The 18,729-nt window shown below is 35.1% G+C and overlaps 1 long non-coding RNA gene across 2 annotated transcripts; it reads left to right on the forward strand.

Moving 5' to 3' along the window:
• Window positions 1–2,810: 2,810 nt before the first annotated feature.
• LOC131062654 (uncharacterized) lies at window positions 2,811–13,579 on the forward strand. 2 transcript variants are annotated; one of them, XR_009110924.2, is made up of 4 exons: window positions 2,811–3,177; window positions 3,933–4,006; window positions 4,281–4,705; window positions 13,151–13,579. It is a non-coding gene; the product is annotated as an uncharacterized LOC131062654 (long non-coding RNA). The 2 variants fall into 2 exon arrangements; XR_009110923.2 differs by lacking the exon at window positions 13,151–13,579 and having other exon boundaries at window positions 2,824–3,177; window positions 4,281–4,748.
• Window positions 13,580–18,729: the final 5,150 nt, after the last annotated feature.

The following is an 18,729-nucleotide window of genomic DNA, read 5'->3' on the forward strand; positions in this document are numbered from 1 at the left end:
GATGATCCACATTATCCCAAGATGAAACAAATGCCGATGAACAAGATGAAATGTGTAAAATAATAAGGTCGGCCTCGACCAAAGAGATCCCTTCAGAAAATCCAAAGGATGAAGTGTGGACCCAAGCGAATGTCAGCCACACACCAAGGAGAATTGGAAACAATGAACTAAAGCTCTGCAATCTATGGAAGAGATCTACAATATTCGCTAATAGCAAATAGGTTGAAGCAGTTATGATGTTCTAAGCCAAAAAAATGTTTCAGATTCCAGAAGTGATAACTTGCCAGGAAAAGATCCAAATGTCCCACAGACCAAGGATAAGGTAGATGAACATGTCCATGATCAGAATTCAACTCCGCAAGATCCGATGAGCAAATGCAAAGAAACACATAATGAAATGCTGAACTGCAAAATAAGAACAAACCGAAAAGAAAATATTTTTGGTTGATGCAAGATTGCCAAGAACCAAGGATGCTCTTGCATCAGACATCTAGGGTTGATTGAAAAGTAACTCCCTCACTTTTTTGGGGTCAGAGGAAAACCAAGATGATCCACCTTAGCCTGAGAAATCCATGATGACTCTTCAACTAGTCTGCCTTTCCACTTCACAAGATATTCTTTGTACTACTTGTTGCGAGTGTTATGCCCAAGTTTGTTGTTCAAAATCTCTTCAATCTAGTCTGGTACCTTCTGGGGTATTTGCTTCCCCAAGTGTGTTACAATGTCTATATTGAATTCAAACTCATGATACTGATACAAGTCTGCAATGTTGAAAATAGGTGAAATGCCTAAATTATCTGGCAACTCTACTTCATATGCATTTCCAGAACTGAGATTCTTCAAGATCTTACAAGGTCCAAACTTCCTCATCTTCAACTTATTATAGGTACCAACTGGGAGTCTTTCTTTTCTTAGATACACCATCACTGCATCTCCAACTTCAAATTCCTTATGTCTCCTCTTCTCATCTACCTTCTCCTTATACTTGTCGTTCATGTCCTCCAAATATTGTTTAACCTGATTATGCAAAGTATTCATATTATCTATGAATTCTTCTGCTTCTGCACTCTGCTTATCCTCATTACTGATGTTTCTCAGTACTGATATGCCTCTAGGATGTTCTCCAGTAACAATCTCAAAATGTGATCTTTTGGTACTCCTGTTCACTGAATTATTGTAGGCAAATTATTCTTGTGTAAGAATCAAGTCCCAACTTCCAGTTTTGTCCCCAACTAAGCATCTCAACAAGTTTCCCAAGCTTCTATTTGCTACCTCCATCTGTCCATTAGTCTATGGGTGAAAAGTAGAACTGAACTTCAAATTTTTCTTCAACTTCTTCCAAAATGTTCTAAAAAAATATCCAACAAACTTAGTATCTCTATCAGAAACTATGCTCTTAGGCAATCCATGTAATCTTACCACCTCCTTGAAAAATAGGTTAGCAACATGTATTGCAGCTGTTGTCTTCTTACAAGGTATAAAATGTGCACTAGTAGAAATGTGACAAATAAATGACCATGTGACTAAAACTTTTAGTCACGACAAGTAAAAATTACCAAATTCTAGTCATTTTTTGCAATACAACTATAAATGACCAAATAAATGACTAATTTGGTCATCAGGGAAGAAAACACAACTAAATAATTAGTCACACAAATAAAAATGACTAAATAAATGACTAATTTGATCATCAGATAAAATACACAACTAAACATCATATTTATGCTTGAACAACAGTTGTGTGTGTGTGTGTGTGTGTGTGTGTGTGTGTTTATAAATATATGTTTAGTTGTGTATTTTAACCGATGATCAAATTAGTATAATATGTATATGTATGTATTTATTTATGTATATATGTATGTATGTGTATATATGTGTATATATGTATGTATGTATTTGTGAAGTCATTTTGAAGTTTGACATCTTGAGTAGGATGCGTTTTATAAATAAATTTTGAGTCATCTATTGGAGTATTAGGCATAAAGGTTAAGTTTTATTTTAGTCAAGTCACAGTTCAACTTCCTTTGAAATATCAACTAGTATATCTATATTTAAAAAATATAGGTAAATTATGCTGAGAGATATCTTATAATAGAAGGGAATCTCACGATTGCTACTTGAATTTATTGATTGTTCCCTTGGTTTCATATAGTTGAAGACAAGTGGTTATTCCCTTGGTTTCATATAGTTTAAGACAAGTGGCTAGGGCTCTATTTTATTTGGAGTAACAAAATAACACCACCACAAAAAACAAAAGATGGCATATTTCATGCATTTACCCGTCATTTGCATGTCAAATTGTTTCAAAATTGAATTTTTGTTTACGGATATTTTGATGTCATTGTAGATGCCTCTTGGCATAAACTTTTATATCTATATTTAAAAAAATAGATAAATTATGTCGAGAGATATCTTATAATAAAAGGGAATTTGACGATTGCAACAATATTAATAGTATACAAGAGTTTCAAAATATGGATAATAATAGAGTTGATTGTGCCCTTTTAAATATTATGGCGCTCTTATCATTTGAATGTAACAGTTTCATATAGTTGGAGACAAGTGGCGAGGGTTCTATTTTATTTGGAGTAATAAAATAACACCTCCACAAAAACTAGAAGATGACATATTTCATGCATTTACCCATCATTTGCATGTCAAATTGTTTCAAAATTAAATTTTTGTTTATGAACATTTTGATGTCATTGTAGATACCTCTCGGCATATAACAAAATTGAATTTTTATTTACAACATTTTGATGTCATTGTGGATGGCATAAAAATGGGCATAATTCTTTTATTTATTTATTCAAAAGTGAGTAGAAAGGCTTTTTTGTGAAGGACCTCATGGTTCACAAAGTATGTTTGGGAGGGAAGTTTCATTTTGTTTGAGTTCATTATCTCTAACTTCAGTTAGAACCCATGGCTGGAAATTGAGCTATTATCAAGGAACATTACACTGTTCTTTGCAAGGAAAACCCTAGTTCCTCTTTTCAGCTCTCCAATGGTCGCCAAAATCAAGAGTTTCAGTCAAACAACAGATGATTGAAGAGGAAACAATGAGCTTCAGGAGAGATGTCCCGCGAGAACAGCAGTTGGAGGAATGTGGAGGCATTAGATTTGTGAGATGGGCCAGTTTCAAGAGTTTATAGGCAGAAATTAAGGAGTTTGACAGAGGTATGACTCCAAACAACTCATGAATCTAAAGCTTTTATGTGCACCATAACTTATTGTTATATTTGTGAGTCATGAGTTGTTTTCATTATTGTTTCCATCTGAATATTGTTTCAAAAGATCTGGTTCGTTTCATGCATATGGGTTTACTGAATACGAATGGGGTTTTTGGGAGTTTCATGGATGCTTAGTGGCCCATCCAAATCTTTACGTGTTTGTTTCATTTTTCACAGTCTTGCTAGATTAAAAGTCTCTTTGGATCTTCAGAAAGAGGGTTTGAGTAGAGAACTAGTCTCTTATTAGATGTTCCATCATAATGCCATTGTTGCACCACCATACCTATATCAAGGTTGTGGCCTTTTCTTTAGTATGAGCAGTTATACACAAATTTGTAGTCCTTAAGCTACAAAACACAGTCTTAAGAGAATTTAAGATCAGTGAAGAAGAATCACAAAAGATGGGACTGAATGTGTAGAGGTGAGACCTGAGATTATAGTCATCTTGCTTATCTTCTGAAAATTGCTCTTAGCTGACCTATTTCCTTGTTTTCATATGCTTCTGGTATGGGACTATCTTCTAAAGATTCTTTGACAATATAATATACCCTTACTACTCCTAGGTGTGAAATGGAGACCAAACTATATCATAACTCTATTGATTACAGTCTTCCTTATATTTTGTCTTTGATGCATATCACTATGATTTAGTGGTGGTTGTTGCCCATATTGACTCTGATCATGACTTGTTCAACTATGTAGATTGCGCCCTATTCTTTGACTTTGCAGAAGCTTGATGTGGCATCCTTATCTTTCCATTCCCATCTCAGACCTAGGTATGTATAAATGGCTACTCTGGTAATGATGAATCACTTTTTCTTACATCTGTATGGACTGTTTGAAGTTCACTATCTTGAACAACCTTTGATCACTGTAATTGAACTGTACCTTGGTGTTCTACTAATAGATATTTGAAACCATAAAGAATAAATAGCTAGGACAAGCCAGATTTCTTCTTCTACAAATTGAAATGGAATTTAGGTCTTGGTTCATTTTTATAACATTATGTTGTCTAATATGTGGCATTGTCAATACTTTCATTCCGAGTAGGTATTCTTGTGACTCATGGATCGAAGATTGCTTTGACAGAGGGCACATTTCCATATCTACCAAATTCAACTTAAGACATGCAATGTCTCAGAAACCAACACATTTTCTGGTTTTATTGAGGGTAGAATCTACCGAAGTCGATGAAAGTAAAATATATTTCATTTTATTACCAACTCAAGCGCTTGAAAGCAACAAGAGTAATAACTCGCTATCTTTTACTATGAAGTCACATTAAGATGACAACTTACCAACGATTTACAGTAGGATTTTTGTGAAGGTTTTCTCTTAGTCATGATACCCACCACCATGACTGCTTAGTTGTTTATGTTGATTTTATTATATCTAGGCAATTAACAAAAGCATTTCTGCAATAGGTGCGAAGAGAAATTTGTTAGAAGAGCTAAATTCACAATGGCCAATCAGTGGTAATAAACACACCATTCTCAATCCTTTATTTTTTTTCCCTTATTTTCTCTTATTGTTGCTACATTCACCTATTGATATCTGGTTCTGTTTATAGGTTATGGCTTATCCTCCTATCTTTGGCTATTTCAATCAATAATACTAATCATTGAAATAAATCAAAACAATAACAAGTTATCAAAGAAATAGCTTACAGTTCGATATCAAAAATATTATTAAAATTGATTTTAAAACTTGATTTAATATTTTACATGCAACTTCTAAACTTTTGTCCTTACTGAGATAGGTTTTACTATGAGAAAATAAGAAATAAAATTGTGTTCTAAAACTTTGAATTAAAACAATATAAGACACTACAACTGATTGTTTATCATATTCTTCTGTTTTATGAATGAGAATCAAGTGCACAAAACATTTCCATTGCAAATATAGGAAGCTAAATTTGAGACTAAAGACTCTTTAATCAACTGTAAATACATAGAAAGAGTTGGTTACTAACTGCTGAATAATTTAAAACATTAACATGTTATCAAGGGAATGATCTTCAGTAGCATACCAAATCAAAATGAGAGGTAAGGTGTTCAATTTTTTTTTGTTAATTATCCGTGTAAGTTAGAACAACATTCTGCAATGTTTGAAATAATGGCATGCAAAAAAGTACACTATTGATAGCATGTTTTAAATTTTAAGGCATATTGATTCAACATATTGCATAGTGACTAGTGTCCAGTAATTTTTTTTATTCTCATAATTTTTTCACAAATATATAGGATCAGTAAGAGGTTCAAAGTTTTTAAAGATAGACAAGTTTGAAAATAGTTTAGTTATAACTTTATCTGATTTATTATAGACGTTGGAGACAAGTTTGAAAGAAGTTTAGTCATAACTTTATCTAATTTATGTCAGTTAAAATCATAGTTACTGTAAAACTCCACATTAGCAATGTGTACTTGATCCCTGCCCCCCTACCCACAATTTTTGACAACTACATTTATTGTTTTTTATTAATAATTTTGTTGCTTTAGGAGAGACTGTTTGTTGCTGCTCATACGATGATAAAACTCTAAAAACCTCTATATGATAAGCTCTGCTATGGCCTGTTCACTCTAACTGATTTTTTATTGCTAATATATCAATTTATGATATTTTTTGTAATTATTGATGATAGGTTTCTTTATTTTGCTTGAAATATAACCCATACCTCTCTTTGACTCTAGGCACCTAATTCCATAACATATGTAAGAAAACCTTCATGAATATATAAAAGACTTAATTTTCTTTTGCCAAACAAGAATGAGAATATAGTGGCTATTATGAGCCAAGGGTACGTTGATAATCATGATAGTGCAGTTGTGATATTTATCACAATTACATTACCACAGATAGTGCAATTAAAGATGAAAATAAAAGAGGATCTTTTTCATGATTTATGAACAACAAAGAGCAGTGATGAGAACACAATCAAAGAACACGGACTAATAGTCATATGCTTAAAGCCAAGTCAAAAATGAGGAAAATGAAAGCAAAGTTCACATGATGCATAGAGAAGAAGGAGGGAAGCAAGAATGTAAATTCAGTACTTTTCAAGAAAACAATGATATGTGTCAAAGGATCAATATAGTGTTTGGATCAATATAGTGTTTTCAAATCTTCAAGAATCTTCTCAATACAATGCAAGTAAACTAAATCATCTATATTGCCTTGTGGTAGAATTCTTGTGAGCATTATAAGTGACGCTTGTAAGTGAACTTAAGTTTACATGACCTTTATGAGATGTAAACTTCTCAAGGAGTTTGAAGGATTTATATCTCGTCACTTGTTTTCACAAATCACCTAATGATAGACTTTATTGAAATTGCGCTCTCAATTTTTCTTGCAGACTTTAGCTTTGTATATTTGTGAATGTATAGGATGTACATACACTTGGCATGAATATTTGTCAAACCCTACTTATTGATCATGAAAAGCTATGCCCATAATTCTGCATATGATTGTCTTACTACAAGGCAGACCTCTATAGTTTTTCATGAGTCCTGACTTTCACTAATGCACTGACATTTTGTCTCTTTTGCACACTTGGTTCATTATAATTTTCCAATTCATCTCTATTATATTTGGTGGGATTTTGTCTTTGGATGCCCCCTTGACTTGCATCTGAATTCTGAACTTGGTGGTATTAATGACGAGTTTGAATTTAAAATTAAAACTTGAAGATTGTATTACTCACTCCTCTTTTGTTGATTGTGCCTACATTACCCATGTTTGAATCTGCTACAAAGGGTTAATGAAAGACAACATTCATTACTTAAAAGAATCATTGTCTACCATGACTGCCCTTTGTGTTATTTCCCCGACTTTAATGCTTTCTAGATTGCTTCTTGTAGGTAGTCACACTGTATCTGTGTATTGAGACAAGATTTTCAATTGATTATATCCTTCCAAGCTCTCTGTATCTTTTTAGCAGAGACCTCTATGATGGTAAGGTCTACCATGACCTATTCATAACAGCCTTTGAGACTATTTTATAATCGTTGTGCTACTTTTTATCATTGCTCTAAGAATGGAGTTCTGTGACTGAATTGTTCTTTCCATGATACTTGGTGACTACTATCATCCTTGAGGCTATTGTTCCATATGAGCCAACTTTATTCTCTAATCACCTTCATTTACTACTCTTACCCCTCAAAATTATTCATTGTAGGACACTATCTTCATTGAATCTCTCTGAGTTTTGTCCGGCCTTGCTGCATTCTTGGCTTTCAAGCTCTGTAATTGGTACTGGGGTCTCCTCCTTAGGTCTGCACCTTGATTCTGAGTCCTAATGGCTAGGTATTTAAACCTTAAAACGTGACCTCTTCTCCTCAAGCTGATCACAGTGATAGAGACTGATGGAACCCTAAATTTAAAAAAATTTAGAGTTCCAAATCTCATGCAAGACAGCGAGTTCACTGGAGAAATCATGTGAGACACCTATGTTCAGTCTTGTTACCTGCAAGGAAAATATTTAATGAGTTTATTTCAAAAAAATTAAATACCGATATTAGATGGGGGAAGAATATATATTCTTGAATTATTTTATTAAATGATTTTTTTAATTTTTTAATTTTTTAAAAATACTATGAAAACATCTTTTGGTGGAACTTATATTTAAATCTTTTAAATATTGCAAAAGGAAATCAAAGTTTCTTTTTTTTTGGACGAAGAAAGCCCTTTTGCAGAATGTATTTTCAAATCATTTTTAATAAATGATTTAAAACTTTATAAGAAGGCATTGAACAAGATTTCACAAAGGAAAAGGATAGCATTTCTAGACAAAGCAAGGATGAAAGAGCTTAAATCTAATTCAATGGGAAATAACAGTTTCAAAATTCAAAATGTGTGAAGGAAGGTTGGAGGATTATTGGGTGTGCAGATTTGAAATACCCCACAATGGTTTTGTCCCTGTGCGTGATAAATTGAGACATTTAAGCATGCAGAATATATCTTGATGAACTTGGGATCCAGTAAAGAAAGAGCTAGGTTGAGCTACGAAATAAATCTTGTGGGAATTAAAATTAGCTCATAAAGATTAGTTGAAGATAATAAAAAATAGGAGCAAAAATTTGATTCACGTTTTTGCAGTTCAGGCCATCTTTTGGAGCTGGTCATGAGTGATTAATGATGTTTTTAGTCTTAATATGATTGCCCCGACCATATATCTCACCTTGGAGGGCCTTTTTTGTGATATTTTTATTGTTTTCAAAATGTCGGTGAGCCCATAACGGCCTGAACAAGTGGAAATTCCAGTAATATCACAAAGAATTCTGAAAATAATCAACCTCTTGGTTTTTTTTTTCATTCTTGCCGCTATGCTGCCAAAAGGGGCATTAGTGGAAGTCAAATTAGTAAATTAAAAGTGGCATTCACAGAAGCATCATAACTATATGGATTTTCCAAAGAGCCAGCATTGCTAAAAAATGATACTACTTTGGAATCGCCTTGTAACAAGTTTCATCCCAGTTTTGGTTGATGGAAGCAATTTATTAAATTACTTTTTCATCACCCTATCGAGAGATCGACAAGAAATAAAATGTGTTACCCCGATAGACCATAGTTACTTATTAAATTATATCTATTGGGTACATACTAAGGAAGTATTTTCTACCCAAAGGTTTTAAAATATTATTTTACTTTGATCTTTTATCATTCACGAAATTACTTTGCAAAAAGTAAATTATTATATTTTCCTATTTTGGGGGCAATATTTATAAATTTTATTTATAATGTATTGTAAAAGAAATGTTTTTTATCAAAAGGGAAATATATTTACATAGGTTCTTCCTACCTTAAATTTTTGACACATGGTGAAATGATGATTGAAATGAACTTTACCTTATTATGATTGTCATCTTTCATTATTTTCATATGAATAATTTTTACTCTAAATATATGAATTGAATACATATTAGGGTGAATTTATATATACAATATGATTGATGTATTTCGAGACCAAAGGTGAGTTTCTCATCGGTATTGGCATAACTTAAAATGCACTACCCCGATGAGTAGAGTTACCCCGATGAGCTTTGCATAAGGGAAAAATGTCATCGAGAATCGACACAACTTAAAATGTACTTCCCCGACAATGCCTAGCTACCTCGATGAGCTTAAGGTAATATGATTTAATTTTGCCATTAGGTAAGTATTTTAAATTAAATACTTTGCATTTTGATTTTTTCAAATGGTAAAATAATTATGAGTTTGTGCAAGAATATTATTAAGATATTATTTTCACTTTTTTGAAAGCTATAGTTAAATATTTTCAAAACATATTATTAAAGTGACATTTTATGATTTTATTTTCAAAAGGTAAAATGATTTATACTTTAAGAATATTTTAGTAACATTTTTACCTTTAAGATTTTTCATTTGATTTGAAAGCAAAATGATTTCAAATGTTTTTTTTTTTTTTTGGCAAGGTGGCAATGCCACTTGATATATTTTATTAATAATATATAATTTTTACAATATATTTAAAAACTAGTTCAAACTGACCTCCGAGAGAAAAGAGCCAGCAATAAAAACTCCAATCATTGCTCATCAACATGACTATAGAAGAGAAGTAGTGAACAATCCTCTAGCTGGAGCTAGTTACAAAATAGAGATCAACAAAGGAGCATGCAGACTCATTTACAAATAGGAGCATGTAAGCTCATTTTACAGAATAGGAGCATGCAAGCTTATTTACAAAACAAGGACATGAAAAAGAAATAACATAGGCTGCCTAGTGAATGAAGAAGAGAGCTCCAAAAAGAAAGAGGACTAAACCAACATCGAAGGACAGATCCATCTTCATGGGATATCTTGAAGGCCCTGCAACAAAGAACTCCCGCAACCAAAATTGACATGCCCCTGCACCAAAAAATACTTGCAACCAAAATATATATATATATACTACAGAATGCAGAGAATTTACAAGAAACACAACAGTCCAAAACATAATTGATACCAACGACATGAGATCTGCGGCCCGCCATTATAGACAAATACCAAAGGAGAAGAGGTGAATGCGGAAATGCTAGAGAGAAATGAAGCCCAAAATTTTTATGCCATAAATGAAAAGAAAGAGGAGATATATCATAAAAAAATTGACAAACCAAAAGAAGCGGCGTACAAAGATAATCATGAAAATAACACCACACCAAACTTTAAATGGCATATGAAGGATGGATTCCCAATGTGAAAATAAATATCTCCAGATTTTGCTCCAGGAGAGAGTACCAAACACACGAACAACATCAATAACAACCAACTCATCATTAATGAATGCCAAGTGATGATCGAGTAAAGCAAAGTACCTCAAACCAAAACCAAACGGAATTATGAAAAGGAATACCTCACCAAGAGGAGAGAATATCAACTCGTATAAACAAGCAATCATATAATAAGAAAGATTATTTACTCAACTCTCTACAGGCTATACTTAATAGGTTTGGGAAGCTCATCAAATCACACCCCAATCGAGAGGAATCTGTTAGCACATATTTTTATAAAATATTTTGTGCTATATATGGATGCCTTTTTTCCTATCATATGAGCATTTACTGTCGGTTTGCATGTGCAGGAACCTTATTAGCACGGGCAAAGTTCTCTAAGGATCGACTGTTTAAGGAGTGTCAAGTGTGTATCAGACCTTGTGGATAGTTGGGATCACTATTATTCATGGTGGATGACTCATTTGTTCAAAACTGCAAAATTTCAATTATCGGCATAAGTAGTCCCAATGAAACAACATTGGCAAGCAAAAAAAGGGGTTTCTCGGCATGACATTTACTGATAAATCAGAAGGCGGGCTCACTAAAGCACTTAAACGATATTCAGCATGATACACACTCTTAGGAAAGTCATACCATCAAGATAGCTTGTTCCAATGAGGCAGAAGGAGGGTGTTTTCTATCAGCATGCATCGACTTATCAGGAAAGTGTTAAAGTTGTTATACTGATAGCCAATGACTAAAGGGAATTGAAGGCGGAACCATCGGTATTACCTATACCGATAAAGCAAACTTGGAGGTATACAACATGAAAGTGCATCAGAGTAACATCGGGACTTCGGGAGGAATAGAAAAAGGCTATTCTGACCCCTGATGAAGATAAAAGTACTTGTGGGGATATCGGTGTGAGTTATACCAACAAAGCAACATAGATTGAAGAATCATCGGGACGTCGAGAGGAGGAGTTTTATGCTACGCCGAATTCCGATAAGATTGTTATGGCAGATGGTGAATTGCAAGGAGGTCAGCTCGAGGAGCATAGCCAAAGAACATGGAGTTGCGTCATAAAAGGAAAAGCCTTTATCCCACATTGTTTGTGGGATAGGCTCTTTTAACGTTTAAGTCCAAAGTGGCCCGTATGATAACTATCAAAAGACAAAAGGCTTTTGGCGCAAAGAAGGCTGAAGTCGGTGGACCCCACATGTGCGCGTATCCTGAGGAAACCAAAGTTTTACAATAGACTAGCGAGGATGGAGGTTAAAGATTGAGCAAGTTTGACTGATCGGACGGTGATCGCGGAGGATATGACGGTCATCGCTATGTTGGAAGATAGAGATGCACGCTGGTTTAAACCCGCGACTTGGCGACTAAGAACATGCAGAAAAGGTGAGGTTAATGAGCACGCAAGTTCGAAGTGGATTAACGGTTGTCGCTATACCACAAGATGGAGTTGCACGACCTATATCCCCTGCGATATAGTGACTGCCAAGGTGGCAGATGAGGTGTCGTCCCGTTAGATTCGCAAGCGAATCAGGATGTGCCACGTGGTGGAGCCCGAAAGAAGAACCCAGGTCCAGTGGCAGATGAAATGGCAAGACAGATAGGGTCCAGTGGCAGTCGAGGTGGATTCGTGGGCGAACCAAAAAATGACACGCAACACGAACAGACAAAGAGAAGAGAAAGCCGCTCTGGCAAGATTAAAGGACGAGCAGATAAGGAAGATCAGACGGTCAGACAGATCAATCCAATGGTGGTCACTATACCGCGATTGTAAGGTGCTCGATGTGTATTCACCGCGACATGGCGACTGAGTGGTGGGGCCTGCTAAGGAAGCAATTCAAAAGACCAAATTCTGGCAGTGAGCCCAGGCCGTGCTGAGGTGGCAGGATAAAGACCCTGGAGCCAATCAAAAGTAGACACGTGGCAGAGCGCAAAGGGAGGCAGATCAATGTCTATCGCTATACCGTAATTGGAAACTACTCGTTAGTTATCCATCGCAACTTGGCAACTAACCGCTAGCGACAGGCGGTAGAATGAGGCGGTTAAGGCAAATGGTTGAAGTGAAATAGTTTGGCGGTGTTGAGTTTATCGAACAAACCTTGGCCGTGATGAAACTCAAAATAGACTTATTGAAAGCAGCAGTTTCATTGACATGAGGTTCATCGAAGAAATCAGCAGTGGTCCCATCGAAAATAAAAGGTGTCGATGAAACTGTAGAATCGATAAGACTTGTGAATAGCTATCCAATGAGGAAGTTTGGCTGAAAGATAAAGGGTGATCCGCCAGCGAACCAGAAGAAGATACATGGCATGAATGGATGTACAGCATAGGGAAAAATTAAAATTAAATGTATAGCTCAGACTACAAGGGGGAAATATGGTCGGAAATCCGATTCCTGAATTTCATAAAGGGAAGAATATTACCTGTTTTACGTTATTAATTGAATATGCATTAAAGATAAAATTTATTTTTATTTGAATGAATGCCTTGAATATACATCTTAGGGTAAAGTATTATTTTTTATAATTGGATGTTATATTCGCAGAATTATTTTCTTAAAATATAAATACTTTGGTTTTATTGGACTATTTTAAACAAGTATTTATACAAAGATAATTGACTTTTCAAAATCTAAGGTGGAGTATATTTAATTTTCAAAATTAAGGAATATGATTGGCTTATCTTTGTGTGCAGAAAATAATGAGAAGATAATGAATACTTGCTAAGGAATTTTATCAAGGCGGAGAATAGAAGACACATTATTAAAGCATCATTTAGTATTTTTAGGGTTCTCATTTGTAATTATTTATTAAACCAAAGGGTGTGTCCTTTGGAGGGAAACTGTCTGTAACTCCCTTTTGTGTATGAAAGGGTGTGTCCTTTCATATATGTCTTTTGATTCACATACTTATAGGGAGTCATTTTTTATGTAAAAGGGGGTGAGTTACAAGAACAACATAATGGTATAGGGATTGAATATCATTTTGTATCAGAGAAGTCTATAGGAAGAAGAAGTATCACTTTTGTGCAAACAATTTGTAATGAAATATTTACAAGTGCAGCTTATGTATACAATTATTTCCTAAAGATTAATATACAAGGTTCATTGTTTCTTTTTCCAAATATTGTGTACACTTTTGTGTTGATGAGTTATCTTTATCCTCTTGATAAATCTGTTTATAAATTTGCTATGATGTGAATCACATGTCGTTGCATTAAGTGAAAGATTGAGTTCTTATTGTTTGTGTAATGCATACTGAACTTTCATAGTTGATGAAAAATTGTCTCTTGAGTTGATAAGATATTTTGTCCACAAAGTGTCATATATATCCCTGGATAGAGGCACTGGTCTGTTATTGATCTTTTAAGGTTTTGATCTGTATGCATTCAAGGTCCTTGATAGAGAAATGTTCTTCCCAAATCCTATATGAACTGATTTATGCAGATTTTATTTAAGTCCTGAAAGAAATCTCATTTTCAATATACATTCACAATCATTTCTTTTCAAAGCATTCAATTAAAGCACATAATAAAGCATAGTTGCAGAACAATAATTTGCCAGTTGTGTAAACTTGCTAAAAGGATTAAATCCACTATAAATAACCTCTTTTTGTGCTTGAGAGGAAAAGGCACACCCACCTAGGTTCAGTGGAGCCTAAAGTGCAGAGAGATTTGGTCTTTGACCATCCCCGTTCATTGGCCAAGGTTGATTGGACTACTTAAGGATTTGGCAAGTCTTTTGGTTTTCCAATCTGTGGTTTTGGGCACCAACAGAATCAATATCAGTTTTGTCACAACCCATATTAGCGAGGCAATCAGCGAATGCCTTACCTTCACGATAAACACGTGAGATGATGAGGTGCTCAAACGTATCAAGAATAGTCCATATTTGTTCAAGAATATACCGTAAATGCCAATTATCTGTGTTTCTTGCCTTGCAAGCATTAATGACAATAACTGAATCACCTTCAATATGAAGGTATTTGAAATTCAAAGCCTTAGCTATAACAAGACCTTCTAAAAGAGCACAAGCCTCGGCCATATTATTTGTGCCAGAAGAAATTGGCATAGCTTTTAATGCTAATAAAGAACCCAATTGATCACGACAAACTATCCCTATTCCTGAATCACCAGGATTTCCACGGGAGGATCCATCAAAATTCAATTTACAAAAAGGGGCATTAGGAGGATGCCATTTTATAGAATTTCTATCTACGGGTGTTTTCCGAATCCTTGGAAAGGCGGGTGATATAGGAATAATGATACTTTTCCAAGAAGAAATCATAAAATTGTCCCAGGAAGAGAACCTAAATTCATATTAAAATATTTCTGAACATGAGCATTAACTTGCTCAATAATACTTCTTTCCAAAATCCCAAGAACAACAGATAAATCCGATGAGTCACATCTAAAAATGCGCTTGTTTCTTTCCCACCAAATGGCCCATATGATTAAAGAGGGAATTATAAACCACAAACAAGCAAATAGAGAAGATGAATACAAAACTGGCCAAGACTGAAACATGTCCCATAAAGATAAAGGCAAAGGGAATGAAAGAGAACTTTTGGAGGATAAAATGCCAACAACTACTCACAAACTCACAATGAAGAAAAAGATGATTGACATTTTCAAGAGATTTACCACATAAGACACAAGAAAAGGAGGCTGCAATATTAAATTTGACTAAACGATCACTAGTCAAAATTCTATTTTGCAGCGCGAGCCAGGAAAAAACACCAGCTTTAGGTAATACTGAATTATTCTAATAGAACAAAAAGGCACGATGAGGAGCACTTTGATTGGCCATTTGTTGAACAACAAAATATCCTTCTTTAATAGAGTAGTTTCCCGATTTAGAAGGGCACCAAATAAGTTGATCTTTGATGTTAGAAAGGAAAGCCACTCGGTCGCAAAACAAATTTAAAATTTTGAATTTCCTACAAGGACAATGGAAGAGTAGATGGACCCTTCCATGATACCTTGTTAGAAAACAGATCAACACTATCTACATAATCAACCAATCTAACTCCCCATGATTGAGAAAGAACAATTGAAACAGAAGCAAGATAATCATGCTGCGAAAGAAGGGGAAAGCCATTCCAGGAGTCTTTCCAAAAAAGAATATCCTCCCCTGAATGGATCTACCAGGAGAGAAAATTAGAGACCACTTCCCTACATGAGATCATAAAGTTCCAAATAGTAGACCCCTGTGGAGGATTAGAAATTGTGAAGATCCTAGCAGGATTATGGGAATCCAAATACTAAGCCTGCATAATTTGGCACCACAAAGATTGGGGCTTAGTATACATAAACCAAACTAGTTTGCCCCCAAAAGCCCTATTTCTTTTACATAAGTCTTGAATCCCAACACCACCAACTTGCTTGGAAAGAGACATCTTGGTCAAAGAAATCAGTGGGATCTTTTTATCTTCCATCATGTTATTTTTCCAAAGAAAAGATCGAATAATATTTTCAATTTGGGAGATGACTGATCTGGGAGCTTGAAGAACTGAGATATAGTAATTAGGAATGGTAGATAGGACCGTTTTAATGAGAAGTATTCTGCCTAAAAGAGACAACCACCTATCCTTCCAAGAAGAAATACGAGATTTAAGTCTCTCAATAATCGAATTCCAAAAAGAAGACTTTGCAGATCCCATAAAGAAATGAATCCCCAAATAGGTAGAAGGAAGAGAGTCTAGTGGGAAACCTAAGATATTCACAAGTCTATCAGCCACCAGCTGAGGAGTATTAAAATTGAAGATCTTGGATTTATGGGGGCTAATTTGTTGGCCAGATCCAGCAGTATAAGTATCCATAATAAATTTAATATGAGTAGCCTCTTGAATAGAAGAAGACCCAAATAAAAGTGTATCATTAGCAAAAAGGTTAGGAGTGACTGAAATATCAGAATTAGGAATTAACACCCCTTGCCAAAACCCTAGATCCCTTTGCTTAATAACCAATCGACTAAAAGCTTCTGCCATAATGATAAATAAGAAATGAGATAAAGGATCTCCTTGTCTAACACCTTGGGTTGAAGAAAAGTATCCAAAGGAAGCTCCATTAATGATGACAAAAAATGAAGTAGTAGAAATACAACTCTTGATCCATTTACACCAGCTTTCAGAGAAACCAAATTTTCTTAAAACTTTGAGCAAAAAAGCCCAGTAAACTTTATCATAAGCCTTCATCATATCAAGTTTGACCACAAAAGCTGGGATATTGGATGAATTTATGGAATGCAAAGTTTCATGAGCCACAATTGCTCCCTAATCAGTTTCCTTGCCCGGAACAAAACCTCTTTGTTGAGGAGAGATGATACGAGGAAGGATAATTTTAAGTCTTAAATAAAGAGCCTTGGTGAAGATTTTGTAAATAGAGTTGCATAAAGAAATGGGTCTAAATTTGGCAAAAGTTTGGGGGTTCTTAGATTTTGGGATAAGGGCAATATAAGTGATGTTAAATTTTTTAAGGATATACCCACCCCTCCTAGACTCTTCCAAAGCCATTAATAAGTCAAAACCAATAAAATCCCAATATTTCTAAAAGAACAAGATAGTAAACCCACTAGGACTTGGAGCTTTGTCAGGGGCCATGGAAAAAACAACAGAATGAAGCTCATCTAAAGAAAAAGGCCTCATAAGAAAGTCATTATCCTCATGAGAAACAAGGGAGGGGATAGAATCTAAAAGCAAATCCACATGATGATCCATAGAGAAAGACGAAAAAGAAGGAGATAACAATTCCTTAAAAAAAGACACCCCCTCCTCTCTAATCTGCTGATCTGAATTAAGGACATAACCAGACTTAGAATCCTTAATAGTAAAAATTATAGACGCAACTTGTTTAAGCTTGGCTGCACCTGGTGCAGGAGCGCCTAGGACTTAGGCTCATAGTCCTTCTACAATTTTGGGTTGTACTGACCTTAGCCAAGTCAAGTTTCTAATAAGGACTCCACGAGGGTCCAAGGTGTGTGTGTAATGTTTGATTTGAGTCAAGTGTAGGCCTAGTTGAGTTAGTTTATTTCTAGGTTTGCACTTTGTGAGTAGGTTAATGGCCTACTTGTTGGTCAAAAGAGGCATAAATTGGTGAGAGAATTAGAGAGGTTTAGAATAGTCTTAGGAATTTTGAAAAAGACCTGAGTAATGACTTGTAATAAGTTGCCCAAGTTGAAAAGACAAAATGTGGAAAGTTGTAAAAGTTGTCATAACTTTTTAAAGTTGTCATGACAATTTTGGTCCTAAAAGAGCTTAGCGGTGGAATTAGGGTTAGCACATTGGCCTAGGATACCTCCACACGTGGGGAATACTATTTAAACCTCCTCTTGCATGGTTACCAAGGTTGGAAGCATTAAATTTTGTGGATGACAATCTGAAACCTCTCATTTTCAAACTGTTATCATTGTTTTTGTCTTATTTTACATAAATGTGAACACAATGGATTGAATCCATTGATCTAGTTTTGGATAGTAGTTCTTTGGTGTGCTCCGGTACTATTTGGTTCATTTCATGCTTTGTAGATAGTGTGTTAGTACATTTATTGTTTTGTTTTCAATCAGCCAGTTTTGGTTTGTAAATAACAAATTCATGTAAAATGGTTGCCCCATAAAATCCCTCTGTGCTACCATCATGACCTGTTGAGACATGGAAGGAAACCCTATGTAGAGTGTAAATATGCAAGGAGGAGTTTTGGAAGTGGATTTCATCATAGTTGCCACCTTGTTCTAGGCAAGTCCAGGAGCAACCTGACTAGAGGAAGCAAGGTATAAATTGAATGCATACTGCAGGGGTGAATACAAAACCTTAACCAAATCCTTTGGGATGATTCATTAGGTCCATACAAAGTTGCAAATGCAAGGAGAAGCCTTGACAAGTCCTTTAGATACCCATTTCACAAAGTTGGACAATCACTGTCGGTTAAGGCCTAGAAACCCTAGCAAACCCTCACTTTTGGGTTAGGGCACTGTACGGAAAATTGGAAAGCTAAAACCTACAAAATCTATTGAGGATGGGTGAGTTGTTGAAGAAAAATAAACCTTGTTGCAGGGTCTTTTGGACTGATTCCCTCAAAACCCTTGAAAACCGGATTGAGGAGGCCTAATTGGGGCTCATCCTTGTAGCCCTATTTCTAGGCAAATTTATGAAACCGATAAGGAAGATAGAGATTGCAAAATCTCAAATGGACCAAATTAAATTCATTCCATGGTAAATGCCACTGCCATACCTCTGCAATGACTCACAACAACATGGGGGTGAAAAGTGAGAAATTGA

The sequence above is a fragment of the Cryptomeria japonica genome, chromosome 8, assembly GCF_030272615.1.
Source record: "Cryptomeria japonica chromosome 8, Sugi_1.0, whole genome shotgun sequence".
Classification (NCBI taxonomy): domain Eukaryota; kingdom Viridiplantae; phylum Streptophyta; class Pinopsida; order Cupressales; family Cupressaceae; genus Cryptomeria; species Cryptomeria japonica.